We start from the raw sequence: 14,081 nt of genomic DNA on the forward strand, positions 1-14,081 counted from the left end.
AACTTTAAAGCCTCCTTTAGAAAACTAATGAGAAAAACAGTAATTTTGCTGTGTTTGAATGAACCAATTATTCCTGTGTTATGTGTAACTGATAGTTTTATACTAATGAATTCCCATTAGCTTAATACAAAATCGTATATTCCTCTCTTTTAAAACATATAGTTATGTTAAATGTTTGTTGATTATATTACACCCTAAACAGCATTAAAAATAATAATTTATTTGAAGCTTATTTCCATGTGAGTAAAGACATAAAAAATATTTCTCTAGAAATAGAATTCATACCTTTAATTTAAATAACTTTGGTTTTTAACACAGATATCTTTGGATCACACCAATACAGCTGATTAACATATTTAAAATTCAGCTTTCAATGGCTATAATTGCTCACGTACTTTTATTAATATTATAGGTAATTGCCTAAAAAGATGTCTTTCATATATCTTCAGCTCTTAAAGCAGTCTCTGTGCTTCCTTCATTGCAGTTCTCACTCTCCTACTTGCCTCCCACTGAAAATATGGTGCTCTGTGTTAGAGATTAGACGTCTATTTTTAAATGTGAAAGCACACCACTTAAATGTTTTCCTGATAGACAAGGAACAGGCATGATTTTTTTAAAACTGGAAGGTGCTGAAATTACTGCTTTATGTCTATATAGAACCACACATTTTCATATATCTCATTCTTTAATGATTAACCATCTCATATATGTATCTGAGTATATGTATTCCCCAAATTTGACCTCTGATCATATTTAATGAAAAATATTATACTCTTTTCATTTATCTAACTTGGAGACTTTTAAAAAATATTTTAATTGAACTCTACTTTTAACCTATTTAATACATTCTTAGGTAAGTTTCCAGTAATTTTTTTTTTTTTTTTTGCTTTTTGGTGAGGCAGTTGGGATTAAGTGACTTGTCCAGGATCACACAGCTAATAAGTGTCAAGTATCTGAGGCTGGATTTGAACTCAGGTCCTCCTGAGGCCAAGACCAGAGCTCTAACCACTGTACCACCTAGCTTCCCCAGGTTTTGGAGTAATAAAAAGGGGTACTTTATTAGCTTCTTATAGGACATCTTTCATTTTGTGATTTAAATATTAGAATATTTTTCTGAAATTGAAGTGTTTCTCCTACCCTGAATCCATATTTCATTAAGATCAGAAATTTATACTTCTTTCAATGGTCAATTATGTGGTATTCATTGCTGGTTTCCTGTATGGGTAAAATCATTCCTACTACATGAGATCACTAAATACTTTAATAAGGTGCTGCGTGTTTTTAAAAATTATCACTTACTCACTTATAATTTCAAAATTAGGTGAAAAACATAGAAACTATAGTGCTTATTCCCCACTACCTCTGACTGTACACATCCCCAAACCCAATACCTGCCTCTAAAAATCTATTCAGTCTCTGTACTGTGGGCTTTGGGGAAAGAGAAAATAAAAATTAGGAGGGGGCCTCCAGTTTGGTGTGCAGCTGCTCAGAACAGGATAGAATGGCATTAGAGTCACTGAAATAAGAACAGTAGCCATTTGCCCTTAATCCATCAAATAAATCTGCATTTATTAAGTTCCTACTATGTGCTGGGCACTGTGCTAGGCACTTTACTCCATCTGCCTTTTTAGCAATGGTTTTAGGGGCATCATAGTTCATTCACAATACAGAATAATGTTAGACATTTATAATATCTTTTCATTTCCATTTTAATAAAAGCTCATTAGTCTATTCTTTCCCCACTTCCCCATCTTTTCAGTGATTGTACTACATTTAGACTTGACTTAAATGTACTGTGAAACTTCTTCAAGACTTAAAGAATCCCACTTGTTTTTTAGCCTTTAGTAGATGATAAAGTTCTTAATTATGGTGAATTATAATGCATATAATCATAGCAGATTTGAGATCACATATCTAGATTTGAATATTGTAAAATCTAATATGCCTTTAAAAAAACTTTGTAATGAGTATTTTTAGCTTTCTTTTATTTCTTTATTATTCCTCCTGATTTTAGGAAAAAATCTTCAACAATTATATTTAATGAAAACTGAGCTGTTTTTCATTATAATCTCTTTCTGTTCACTGCTTCCTTTCTTTCTAGACCTCCGAATATGCCCAAGTCTCCCCATTCTTAAAAAAAAAACAAAAACAAACCAAAAAAATCCCTTTTTACTAGATTCTACAATGTCAACTAGTTATCATCCTGTATCTCCTCTGCCTTTCTCTGCCAATCTCCTTTTAAAAATTGTGTCTGTTCTTTGCCAATAGTTCTCTGACTTCTGACCCCATCATCCAACTGAAGCTGCTCTGCTGAAAGTTACCAGTGACTTCTTAATTGCCAGATCTGAAAACCTTTTTTCAGTCTTTATCCTTCTTAAGCTCTGCTGAATTTGACCCTTTCTTTCTGAATACTCTTTCCTCTCCTCTGCCCCAAGCTTCTGCCCTGAACCTGCTTCCATTTTCTCTGTATACTCTCTCACTTTGTGATCTCATCACTTCCCATACGTTCAATTATCCTCTTAATTAACAAGATTGCCAGATCAATAATATCAAGCCCAAGTCTCTCTTCTGAGCTCTATACCAGTCACTATTTGCCTTTTAAGTAATTCAAATTGGATGCCCTACATGCATCATGTCAATCATGTCATCCAAACTTGTCCAAAACAGAACTCATTATATTTTCCAAAAAAACCTACTCCTCCACTGAAGTTCCATATTACTGTCAAGGCTATCACATCTTTTGTAGTCACTCAGTTTTACAACCTTAGCATTATCCTCTGTTCCTCACTCTTATTTTACTCTGCATATTCAGTCAGTTGCAAAATCTTGGCTTAACTTCCACAATATCTTGCCCTATTTCCCTTTATCTCTACCCTCATAACCACTCCTGGAAAGTATACTACCATGGTAAGTGAACTTATCCACAGCATTCAGAATTTCTTCATCTACTGTAACTCATAACCACCACTCTGGTTCAAGCCTTCATCACCTCTCACCTTAAGATCCTCCTAATTGTACTCTCTAATTCAAGCCTCTCTCTTCTCCAATCCTTCTTCCACACCAAAGTGATTTTTCTAAAGTACAGTTCTGACCAGGTCACCCCAGTCCTACACCCTCACCACCCATATAACATGTACACTCTGTAAGTCCCAGTCATTATACCAACCTTGCCCACCCTCTCACTTTTCTTCTTTCCATGTACTCTAGAGTCTAGTCATACTGGCCTGTTTCCTGTTCCTTGAACACTATAGTCTATTTCCTCTTTGGGGGCCTCTGTACCAGCTGACTCTTATACATAGAATGCTCTCCTTCCTCACCTCTAGCTCTGCGTCTTAGAATCTTTGGTTTCCTTTAGGCATCACCTAAAGTGCCATCTTCTGCACAAGCTTTTTCCTGATCCCTCAGCAGCCAGTGGCTGTCGCAATAAGGTTACCTTGTATCTGTATTATATGCATTTTTTAAATACCCATATATAAAATATCCATATATCTCTGCCTCTGGAACATAAGCCCCTTGATGGCAAGGATTGCCTCGCCTTTGTATTTTGTAATCCTAATACCTAGGATAGTGCCTGGCCCGTAGTGAATGCTTAACAAATGCTTGATTTATTCTACTTATTACAGGAAATTATATTTCCCTTTAAAATTTGAAAAAATAGTGTAGAATATGAATAAACCCAATCATGTTGATGAAGTTGAGATAATTTTGATAAAATATGAAAAAATACTGAAATATATTGAGTCAAAGAGACCCAGCTGGTTCACAGGACCTTGTTCATAATGGGTAGCACAGATTCAGCATTCACTGCAAAAACACTGCATTCCAGTCATGAGGGATGGAATATTCAAAGGCAAATAGAAGGAATATCATATATGAGAACAGCAAAAAGGCCAGTTTGCCTGGACTGCAGAATATGTTAAGGGAAGTAATGTATAATAAAGATAGAAAAGTAAGTTGGAACCAGGTTATAAAGGGTTTTAAAAGATAATCAGAAGCATGTGATCCTAGGGGCAATAGGGAATTGCTGGAGTTCATTGAGCAGAGGAGTGGCCACTTGTGTTTCATAAATTTCACTCTAGCAATCATTTGGCAGATGGATTTGTGAGGGAGAGATTTGAGGCAAGGAGACCCAGATGATTTTGGGAGGAAAGTACTAGCAATTTGTGGAAGCAGGAAGGGGGGGGTCATGTCAAAAGGTGGTACCAGAGCTGACTCTGAAGGAAACTAGGATGGCATTAAAGATGCATTCCAGGTATGTAGAATAGCTATGTGAAAGGGCAAAGAGATGGGAAATGGAGTGCCAGGACAGGGCTGTACAAAGGCCAGTCTGGCTAAACATATAGAATACATTAAAGAGAATAGTATTTGGTAAATTTGGCAATATAAGTTGAGGCCAGATTGAATAGTCCCTTTGGTAGCCCAAGTGTCTTCAATAGAAATAAAGAAGTCAGAAATGTAGGGAAAGTTGGGGAGGAGATGGGAGGAGTAGAATAGTGAGTTTTGTTTTGGACATGTACAATTTGAGATGCTTAGAGGATATCTAGTTGGAGATATCTAATGGGCAATTGGTGATTCAGACTGAAGTTCAGGAGATAGATGAAGGCTGAATGTATTCATCTAAAAGTCATCTGTATAGAGATGATAACCAAATACATGAAAACTGCTGTGATCAAGAGATTGCTGAGAAAGGGACATAGAACAGTCCTGGGGCATACCTAGATATCTCTCTCATTCACTTAGTAATGAAAGATCAATGACCAGTGATTCAACAACTGCTTAGAGTATTGTTGGGGAAACAAAACCAAGATAGCAAACAATTAAATAACAAAAATGTAATTCAATTCAACAAATATTTATTAACCAGTACTATATGCAACATATTTTGTTAGGTACTGGGGACATAAAGACAAAAATGAAATGGTCTCCGCCCTCAAGAAGCTTATATTTTGTTAAGTGCCATATGTTTCAGATTTATTTTGTTTTTTTAAGCTAATAGTATGGGCAGTCAGGGAGGGAAATGAACAATATTGATTAGAATTATTGGAAAAGTTTAAGGAGGAACTAAAATTTTAGAAAGACCTGCTCTCCAGGTTGAAGGAGTTGTATTACCAAAGGCATAGGTTGGAATTAATCATTCTGTAGTTTGAGACCAAAGAAAAGAATAACCTGAATGAAGAATAAGGAGATATAAGTTTGGAGGGTCCTGGATGTCTTGATAAGGCATTTCCTTGATAAGGCATATAACAGATGAGTTAATCATTGTCAAATCTTAAACAAAGCAAAAATTCTGAAACAAAAACAAAAGGATCAAGAAGAGTTAAAAAGCGTATACAAGGGGAACATTATAAGTAGAATTTAAAGAAATAAGAAAAGTGAAGGTAGAGGAATAAAGCTGAAAGCACTACAATTTATTTACCACAGAGTTTTGTACAAGGGAGTAACATCTAGGAGCTATTGTTCTACGAACATTATTCTCTTTAGAAAGACGTATAGAGAAAACAGGAAGGTTGTTGCACCAATCCAAGTGTGATATGATGTTATGAAGTATTGGATTATGTATTTAATGGTATTATACGTAGAATAAGGAATGAATCCAAAAAAGGTTTCAGAAAAAAAATTCTATGGGATTTATATTCATCCCCATCATGTAAGAGATGAAGAGTCCATGAAATACTATTTCTAATGGTACTTAGTATATTCAGGTACTTCCTTCATCATAAACTGACACCATAAATTGAAAACATTCTTTTTATCTGCCCTAGTGTAATCTGCTCTAGTAGCACAATTTGTAGTGTCTAGTTTGACATTTGTATTATAAGTTTTATAAATTTTAAATGTGAAAAGGTCTTCATAAAATTTTAATACAGTTTTTTAATGTTTTACTTTCAGATGTTTACAACTTAAGCCCATTTAGCATTTTTTATATGTCTGCTATTTGCAATTTGCTATGCTAGGCCTTCACAGAATAAAGTCATATAAAACATGGTTTCTGCCCTCTGAAGGCTTAGAGTTCAGCTGAGAGTATATGACACATATACAAAATGCACTGGACCCAGGTTTCATTGGAAAAGTTGCAATATGTGTTAGTGAAAGAAGTTTCCATACTGTGACTTCCACATGCCCATAAAATCTCAAGTCTGGATTAGAACTAATTAGAAAGCATAGTTAGGTGGTAATTCCAAAGTAGGAATTATGAACCAGAAATAAAACAGTTTTAGCTATCACCACAGTCTGAAACACTAAGAACTCAAATAGGGTAAAAAGTCAATGAACTAATAGAAGAGAAGGCCAGTATTCTCCTAAGAGCCAATTAATACCCCTGCCCCACTGCTCACATTCCTGACAATACAGCTGCTGCACAAACTGACCCCTGGCTTATAACAGAACTCAGCTTCACATTCCAGCTCTCTCAATCCTCCAATGCCTTGAAGATCCAAATTGTACTTGAAGTGGCAGATATTTGCACAGGTCTTGATAGCCATGTGGCAGCATTCTGAGCATAGCCTGAGTGAAGAAACAAAGGGAATGGGGCTGAACATGTCTGCTCATAATAGAACTCAACTCTTCCCCCTGACATCCCCTCCTCCCAGTGCCAAACTCCAAGTGGCAAAAATTTGCTCAGGCTGCAATAGCTGTATGGCAGCACTCTGGCCAGTTGGCCAGAGAACTGAGGATCAGAGGGAACTAGGCAAGACATATGTGTTGGGACACTGTGTGGCATTCCACTAAGCCTGAAGGAAAGAGCCTATCATCCATCTGGGGTTAATTCTCTCTTCCCAGAAGGCACTTGGGGCTAAAACCTAGGCTTGTGAACTGTAAATTTTTCAGTGTGGAAAAAGACTGAGTTACTTTGAGATCCAGGTACCAGGAAACTCACAAGAGAGTCAGAAAATGAGCAGTAGAGGAAAATAAGGGGAAGAAATACTGAAATTATTCAGGATCTCAGGAGGAAGAAATTCAAAGACCTTGAACATAAGCAGATATACCAACAAGGAAATCATTAACAGCAGAAGGAAATATGGTCTCCAGATGTAGTAAAAGATTTCAGGAATCTATAAATAAATGCTGCAAAACAAAGGAACATGATTCAATACCTTATAAGGCAGAGGAGCTTGTGAATTTTGAAGAAAGCATCAATCATAGCACACTGTTCCTAAATGGTCTAAAAGAGAAATAAGAATTGAGAGAAGAATTTATTGCATGCACAGCAGAAATAACTGGCAGAGTAGAAAAATGATTCCCGAGTGGCAAGTCTCACGAAAGAAACAAAAGAGAGGATAACTGATTGGGAATGTAGACACAGGGAAGTGATGAACCCCATGGAAGAAGAGAAGCAAAAAGCAGTAACTTTAAAAGAAAACATGTTTTCAAAACACACAAAACATATTGATCTTAAAGACAGAATGCATCGAAACAACTTCAGGATGCTAAGTCTTCCAGAAGAACTTGATAAGCCAAAAAACTTGAGCAATATAATGCAAGAAAATAATACTAGAAAACTGCCCAGAATGTCTGAACACAGAAAACAAAGTTCCAATCAAAAAAATTTAGACCACCTCCAGGAAAAAAACAAAAAAACTGAGGCTGCAAACTCTAAGACATATAGTGGTAGTTAAATTCAACAATTTCATTAAGAAAAAAAATTTATAAGCAGCCAGGAGAAAGACCTTCAAATATAAAGGAAAGGAAATCTGGATAACACAAGACTATTCTGCACCCAACAGGTAATGCAGGAGGGAATAAGATAATGTGGACAAGCAGTGGGAGCTCAAGATGCAGCCCAAAGTGGCCTATTTTGAAATCTAAGCATATCTTAACTATGAATGAAGAAAATGAATATTCAACAATAAAGAAGCATTCAAAATATTTTTAGGAAGAAAACCAAACCTGAAGATTATTTGCTTTTTAAACACCCCAGACAACCGCAGCAACCAAGGAACGATGATGGCAGCAGCAACATTAACAAAATAACAACAGAAAGGCTATTAAGAGACTACTTTCTAAATATACACAAGTAGACAAGGATGAAAGTAGAAGTCAAATAGAAGCAATGGTGGAGAAATAGCCTGGACAATTCATGGACTAAATCTTACAGCACCCTGCCTGAGCAAAAAAAAAAATTTTGTGGAACAATATTACAACATAAGAAGGTTTGTAAAAAAGGAGGAGAGGAGGAAGAAGATACAGGGGAATATGTGATGCACCCTGTTCAAATCAAAGATAACAATGAGGGAAAATAAACTCTAGTCTCTTAGGAAGAAGAAAGTCCAAAGGAGAATGGATGAGAACATAAAGGGAGGGATTGAAAAGGGGGAAAACCTCGGTATAGACCAATATCCTACACCATATGCTAAGATAAGGTCAAAATGGATACATGAGTTAGACATAAAGGGTGATACCATAAGCAAATTGGGAGAGCAGGGAATAGTTTAGCTGCCAGATCTATGGAAAAGGAAAGAATTTATGACCAAATAAGAGATAGAGAGCCTTACAAGATGTAAAATGGATAATTTTGATTATATTAAATTTTAAAGGTTTTGCACAAACAAAACTAATGCAGCCAAGATTAGAAGGTAAGCAGAAAGCTGGGAAACAATTTTTACAGCAAATGTCTCTGATAAAGGCTTCATTTCTCAAATGTATGAGAACTGAGTCAAATTTGTAAGAGTACAGGTCATCCCACAATTGATAAATGGTCAAAGGACACAAATAAGCAGTTTGCAGACAAAGAAATCGAAGTTATTTATAATCATGTGAAAAAATGCTCTAAATCACTATTGATTGGAGAAATACAAATTAAAACAATTCTGAGGTACCACCTTACACCTATCAGATTGACTAATATAACAGAAAAGGAAAATGACAAATGTTGGAGGTGATGTGGGAAAATTAGGACACTGATGCACTGTTGGTGGAGTTGTGAACTGATTCAGCCATTCTGAAGAGCCAACGGAACTATGCCTGAAGAGCTATGATACCAGGCATATCCTTTGACCCAGCAATACCACTATATAGAATAGCTCCTATATCTCCAAAAGATCCAAAAAATGGGAAAAGGACCTATTTGTACAAAATATTTACAGCAGCTCTTTTTGTGGTGGCAAAAAAATTAGAAATTGAGGGGATGCCCAAAAATTGGGGAATGGCTAAACAAGTTGTGGTATATTATTGTAATGGAATACTATTGTGCAAGAAATGATGAGCAGGATAATTTCAGAAAAACCTGGAAAGACTTACATGAACTGATGCAAAGTGAAGTAAACAGAACCAGGAGAACAGTGTACACAGTAATAGCAATATTGCATGAATGAATGACTTAGGTATTCTCACAAATATAATGATCTAAGACAATTTCAGAGGACTCATGATGAAAAATGCTTTCTACCACCAGAGGAAAAAAAAACTGATAATCTGTATAAAGATTAAGGCATACTATTTTTCACTTTGTTTATTTTTTTCTTGGCATTTTTTTCTTTTGCTGTTTCTTCCTTCACAACAAAACTAATATGGAAATATGTTTTATATGGATGCACATATATACTCTATATCACATTGCTTACCATCTTAGCAAGAGAGGAGGGGAAGGAGGGAAGAAGAGAATTTGGAACTAAATTTTTTTTTAAATGAATGTTAAAAATTGTCTTTACGTGCAATTGGGAAAAATAAAATACTATTTAAAAAAAGAGGGGGAACCTTGTTTCAGTGGTGAGAGTGGGTATCCCTGTTGAATGTTTTTATGAGAGACGAGAGCTATTCTACATAGGGAAACATGGACCTTATGGTGAATATTAGCTACAGGAATTCAGTGCTTAGAGAAACCACTTCTCATGCTTCAGGAGAAGGGGAATCAGAGCTCCTGGGAACATCTGACAACCAGAAGAGTGGAAGAGCATGCACCAAGGGAAGAAATTTTTAGGCAAATGGTTAAAAAAAAATGATAAGAGTACCAAGGTTAATAATGAACTGCCCAATCAAGTACATTGGAGGAATGCTACTGTAGACAATATATCTTCTCTATTACTGCAGAAATTGCTGGGGCATGATAGGGGAAAAAAGGGAAACAGGAAGCACAAGATCTACAAGGCACTAACAGAAAGCCTTTTGAAGAGAGAACTCAAAATAGGTACCTCATCATTTTAATTCCATGAGGAATACAAGGGAATTAAAAAGCACTAAATAATATGAGGGCCATGAGACAAAGAATAAAAGAGTAGAACAGACTGAAAGAGAAGGTAAATAATAATGAGAATGAGGGAAAGAAATCCTTTCTTAAAAAAAGCCACAAAAACTAAGAAATTTTTAAAACTAATACACACAATAACTTGAAGGGAAGGTGAGTAAGAGAAATTTTACTTGGCTACATAATTGAAAGGGGGAAAGGGGAGGGAGGAATTAAATAATTAGATAAAAGCAAGAAAGAAAAAGGAACTAATAAGCAAAACTTCAAAACCTGAGTCTGGGGTAACAAATGGGAGGATAAGGCTGGAGAGTCAGGGGAATAGAGCTAGTAGGAATAGGATTGTCTTTTAAAAAAAAAAAGATTAAGGGGCACCTAGGTGGCACAGCGGATAGAGCACCGGCCCTGAAGTCAGGAGGACCTGAGTTCAAATCCGACCTCAGACCAAACACTTGACACTTACTAGCTGTGTGACCCTGGGCAAATCACTTAACCCCAATTGCCAAGGGAAAAAAAAAGATTAAGCTAAAATAACTTGAGACATAGTACTGTGTTTACAATAGAAGAAAGAAAAATCATAACTTAGAAAAAAAAATTAGAGACAAATGGAAGAAAATATAAACCTCATAACTTTAAATGTGAATAAATTAAACAATCCAATAAAAGGAAAAAATAATAGATTAGATAAGAAAACAAAACCTCACAATCTGTTGCTTACAAGAAACAATTAAAAAGTAAAGATGTATGCAGACACCTTTCCTAACAAAGAGCTGGAAAAAAATTCACGATGCATTAAGTGAATCCAAAAAAGCAGGAGCTGTAATCATACTGCCAGATAAAGCAAAAACAAACATTCAAAACATAAAAAGGGATAAATAAGGAAACTATATTATACTGAAAAGAACTGTAGACAAGAGACCAATATAAATATTAAACATATATGCTTCAAAACATATGCCCTAGCATCTAAACTCATAAAGAAAATATTAACTGAGCTATAAAAATACATAAATACATGGATAGTAACATTATATGCATAGTGATATGAGATTTTAGTGTCCCACTCTCAGTTTTAGATAAGTCTTAACAGAAATATATACAAAAGACAAAGATTAGCACTGAACAAATTGATGGAGAAACCAGAGATAGAATTATAGTATCTTCTGAATGAAACTGCAAAAGAATATGCAGTTTTATCTGCACCACATGACCTAACAAAAATATGTGTTTTATAGGAGTACAGAGATATTGCAAACAAATGTGAAGACTCAGAAATGGTAATATATCACTTACAGTCCATAGCATAATAAAAATAGCGATTAGTTCAATGATCATAAACAAAAGACAAATTTAAATGGAAACTTAACAGTGAAATTTTAAATAATGAGTAGATCAAAGAATAAATCATAGAAACAACAGTTGTGTGAAAGAAATGTGAAATATACTAAAATTTCTGGGATGTGGATAAAGCAGTCCTCAAAGGGAAAATCATATCCTTACAAACACAGATAACAAAATAGAGAGAGGGTGGAGCCAAGATGGCAGAGAAAAGGCAGGGACTCGCCTAAGGTTTCCCCCCAACCTCTCCAAACACCTTTAAATAATGCTTCAAAACAAAATTCTGGAGTGGCAGAAACCATAAAAGGAAGGGGTGAAACAATTTTCCAGCCCAAGACAACTTAGAAGGTTAGCAGGAAATGTCTGTTGTCACACTGGGGTGAAAGAGGAGCACAGTCCAGTGCAGGCCTTGCCAGTGCAAACCATCCCCAGCAAACCAGCAACAGGCCTTGGGAGTGACTGAATCAGCAGCTATAGCAGTTGCTTCCAGACCTCTCAGCTCACAGATGGTAAGAGAGGGTCAGACAACTACTCAGAAGGAGATTACAGGGGTCCTTTTGCTGGCACTGGGAGCAGAACTCTGTTGCATTGCCCATGTTCAGATTTATTCACAGCCGTGGATGTCAGTGCCACGGCAAGAAAGATCACTAGCATACAAGAGCTTGTGGCTGCAGGGGAGCAGGGACCCTGGTCACAGTTCCAGGGCTGAAGAGTGCTTGTGGTCACTCAGACCAGAGCAAAGGCCAGGAGAGTAGTAAAAACACTTCTCCTTAGATCATACTACCTTGGAAGAATTGAAAGCTTACAGACCACACTCCCCCCAGAACTAGCTCTGAAGCTAGCAGCACAGAAACCTTGAAGCCTGGGAAAGTGAGCCCTCTACCCCAGAAGCAGAGCCCCACTTTAGTACAGAGTTAAAAGTCAAGAAATAGGCTGAAAAATGAGCAAACAATAGGAAAAAATCTGATTATAGAAAATTACTTATGGTGACAAGGAAGATCAAAACACACTCAGAAGAAGACATCAGAGTCAAAACTGCTACATCCAAAGCCTCAAAGAAAAATATTAATTTGTCTCAGGACATGGAGGAACTCAAAAAAGATTTTTAAAATTTAGTAAGAGAGGTAGAGGGAAAATTGGGAAGAGAAATGAGAGAGATGCAAGAAAATTTTTAAAAAGAGTCAACAGCTTGGTAAAGGAGGCACAAAAAAATACTGAAGAAAATAACAGTTTTAAAAAAAGAATAGGCCAAATGGTAAAAGACATCCAAAATTCCAGTGAGGAGAAGAATGCCTTGAAAAGCAGAATTGCCCAAATGGAAAAAAGAGGTACAAAAATTCACTGAAGAAAAGAATTTAAAAAGTAAACTTGGCCTAATGGCAAAGGTGATAAAGAAGCTCACTGAAAAAAAAAACAATTTTTTAAAAATTAAAATTGGATAAATGAGGGCTAATGACTTTATCAAGAAAACAGAATTTAAAAAACCATAATCAAGAAACAATAAAACAAAAATTTTTGAGTGAAATAATAGACTACCAGAAGCCACGATAAAAAAAAGAGCCTAGACATCATTTTTGAAGAAGTTATCAAAGAAAATTGCCCTGATGTTCTAGAGCCAAAGGGTAAAAAATAGAAGTTGAAGAAATCCACCGATCACCTCCTGAAAGAGATCCCAAAACTGCCAGGAATGTTATAGCCAAATTCTAGAACTCCCAGGTCAAGGAGAAATTACTGTGAGCAACTAAAAAGAAAGAATTCAAATATTGTTGAGCTGCAGTCAGAATAACACAAGATTTAGCCATTTCTACATTAAAGGATCTGAGGGCTTAGAATATGATATTCTAAAAGGCAAAGGAGCTAGGATTACAACCAAGAATCACCTACCCACCAAAACTGAGTATAATCAATCGGGGAAAAATGGGTATTCAATGAAATAGAAGACTTTCAAGCATACCTGTTGAAAGGACCAATGATAAAGAGAAATTTTGAGTTTCAGATACAGAACTCAAGAGAAGGAAAGAGAAATCATAAGGGTTTCAATAAGGTTAAACAATTTACATTCCTACATGGGAAAATATTTATAATGCCTAAAAACTTTCTCATTACTAGAGCATTTAGAAGGAGTATATATAGACAGTTGGCCTGTGAATGAAATATGATGTGATTATTATCTAAAAAATAAAATTAAGGGGTGAGAAAAAGGAATGCACTGGGAGAAGAGGAAAGAGAGAAGGAGATTGGGGTAAATTATCTGACATAAAAGAGACACGAAAGAGATTTTACAGTGTAGAGTAAGATGGGGAACTTAGGGGGTGGAAGTGCATGAGCCTTACTTTCATCATAATTGACTCAAAGAGGGAATTACATATATACTTAGTTATAGAAATCTATCTAACCCTACAGGAAGGTAGGAAAGCAAGGATATAAGAGGAGGGGGCAGTGATAGAAGGGAGAGTGAATTGCAATAGGTCAAAGACAGAAGCAAAACTTTTTTTTAGTTGTATTTTTATTAATTTATTTATTTTTACTTTTCAACATTCACTTCCACAAGATTTTGAGTTCCAAA

General features: G+C 35.8%; 1 protein-coding gene across 2 annotated transcripts in view; it reads left to right on the forward strand.

Annotated features, from left to right (window-relative positions):
• Positions 1 to 14,081, forward strand: part of RPS6KA5 (ribosomal protein S6 kinase A5) — a 190,953-nt gene that overhangs the window by 144,247 nt on the left and 32,625 nt on the right. The window lies entirely within an intron of this gene.

This window comes from Vombatus ursinus, unplaced genomic scaffold (assembly GCF_900497805.2).
Source record: "Vombatus ursinus unplaced genomic scaffold, bare-nosed wombat genome assembly UNPS02014945.1, whole genome shotgun sequence".
NCBI classification, from domain to species: Eukaryota; Metazoa; Chordata; class Mammalia; order Diprotodontia; family Vombatidae; genus Vombatus; species Vombatus ursinus.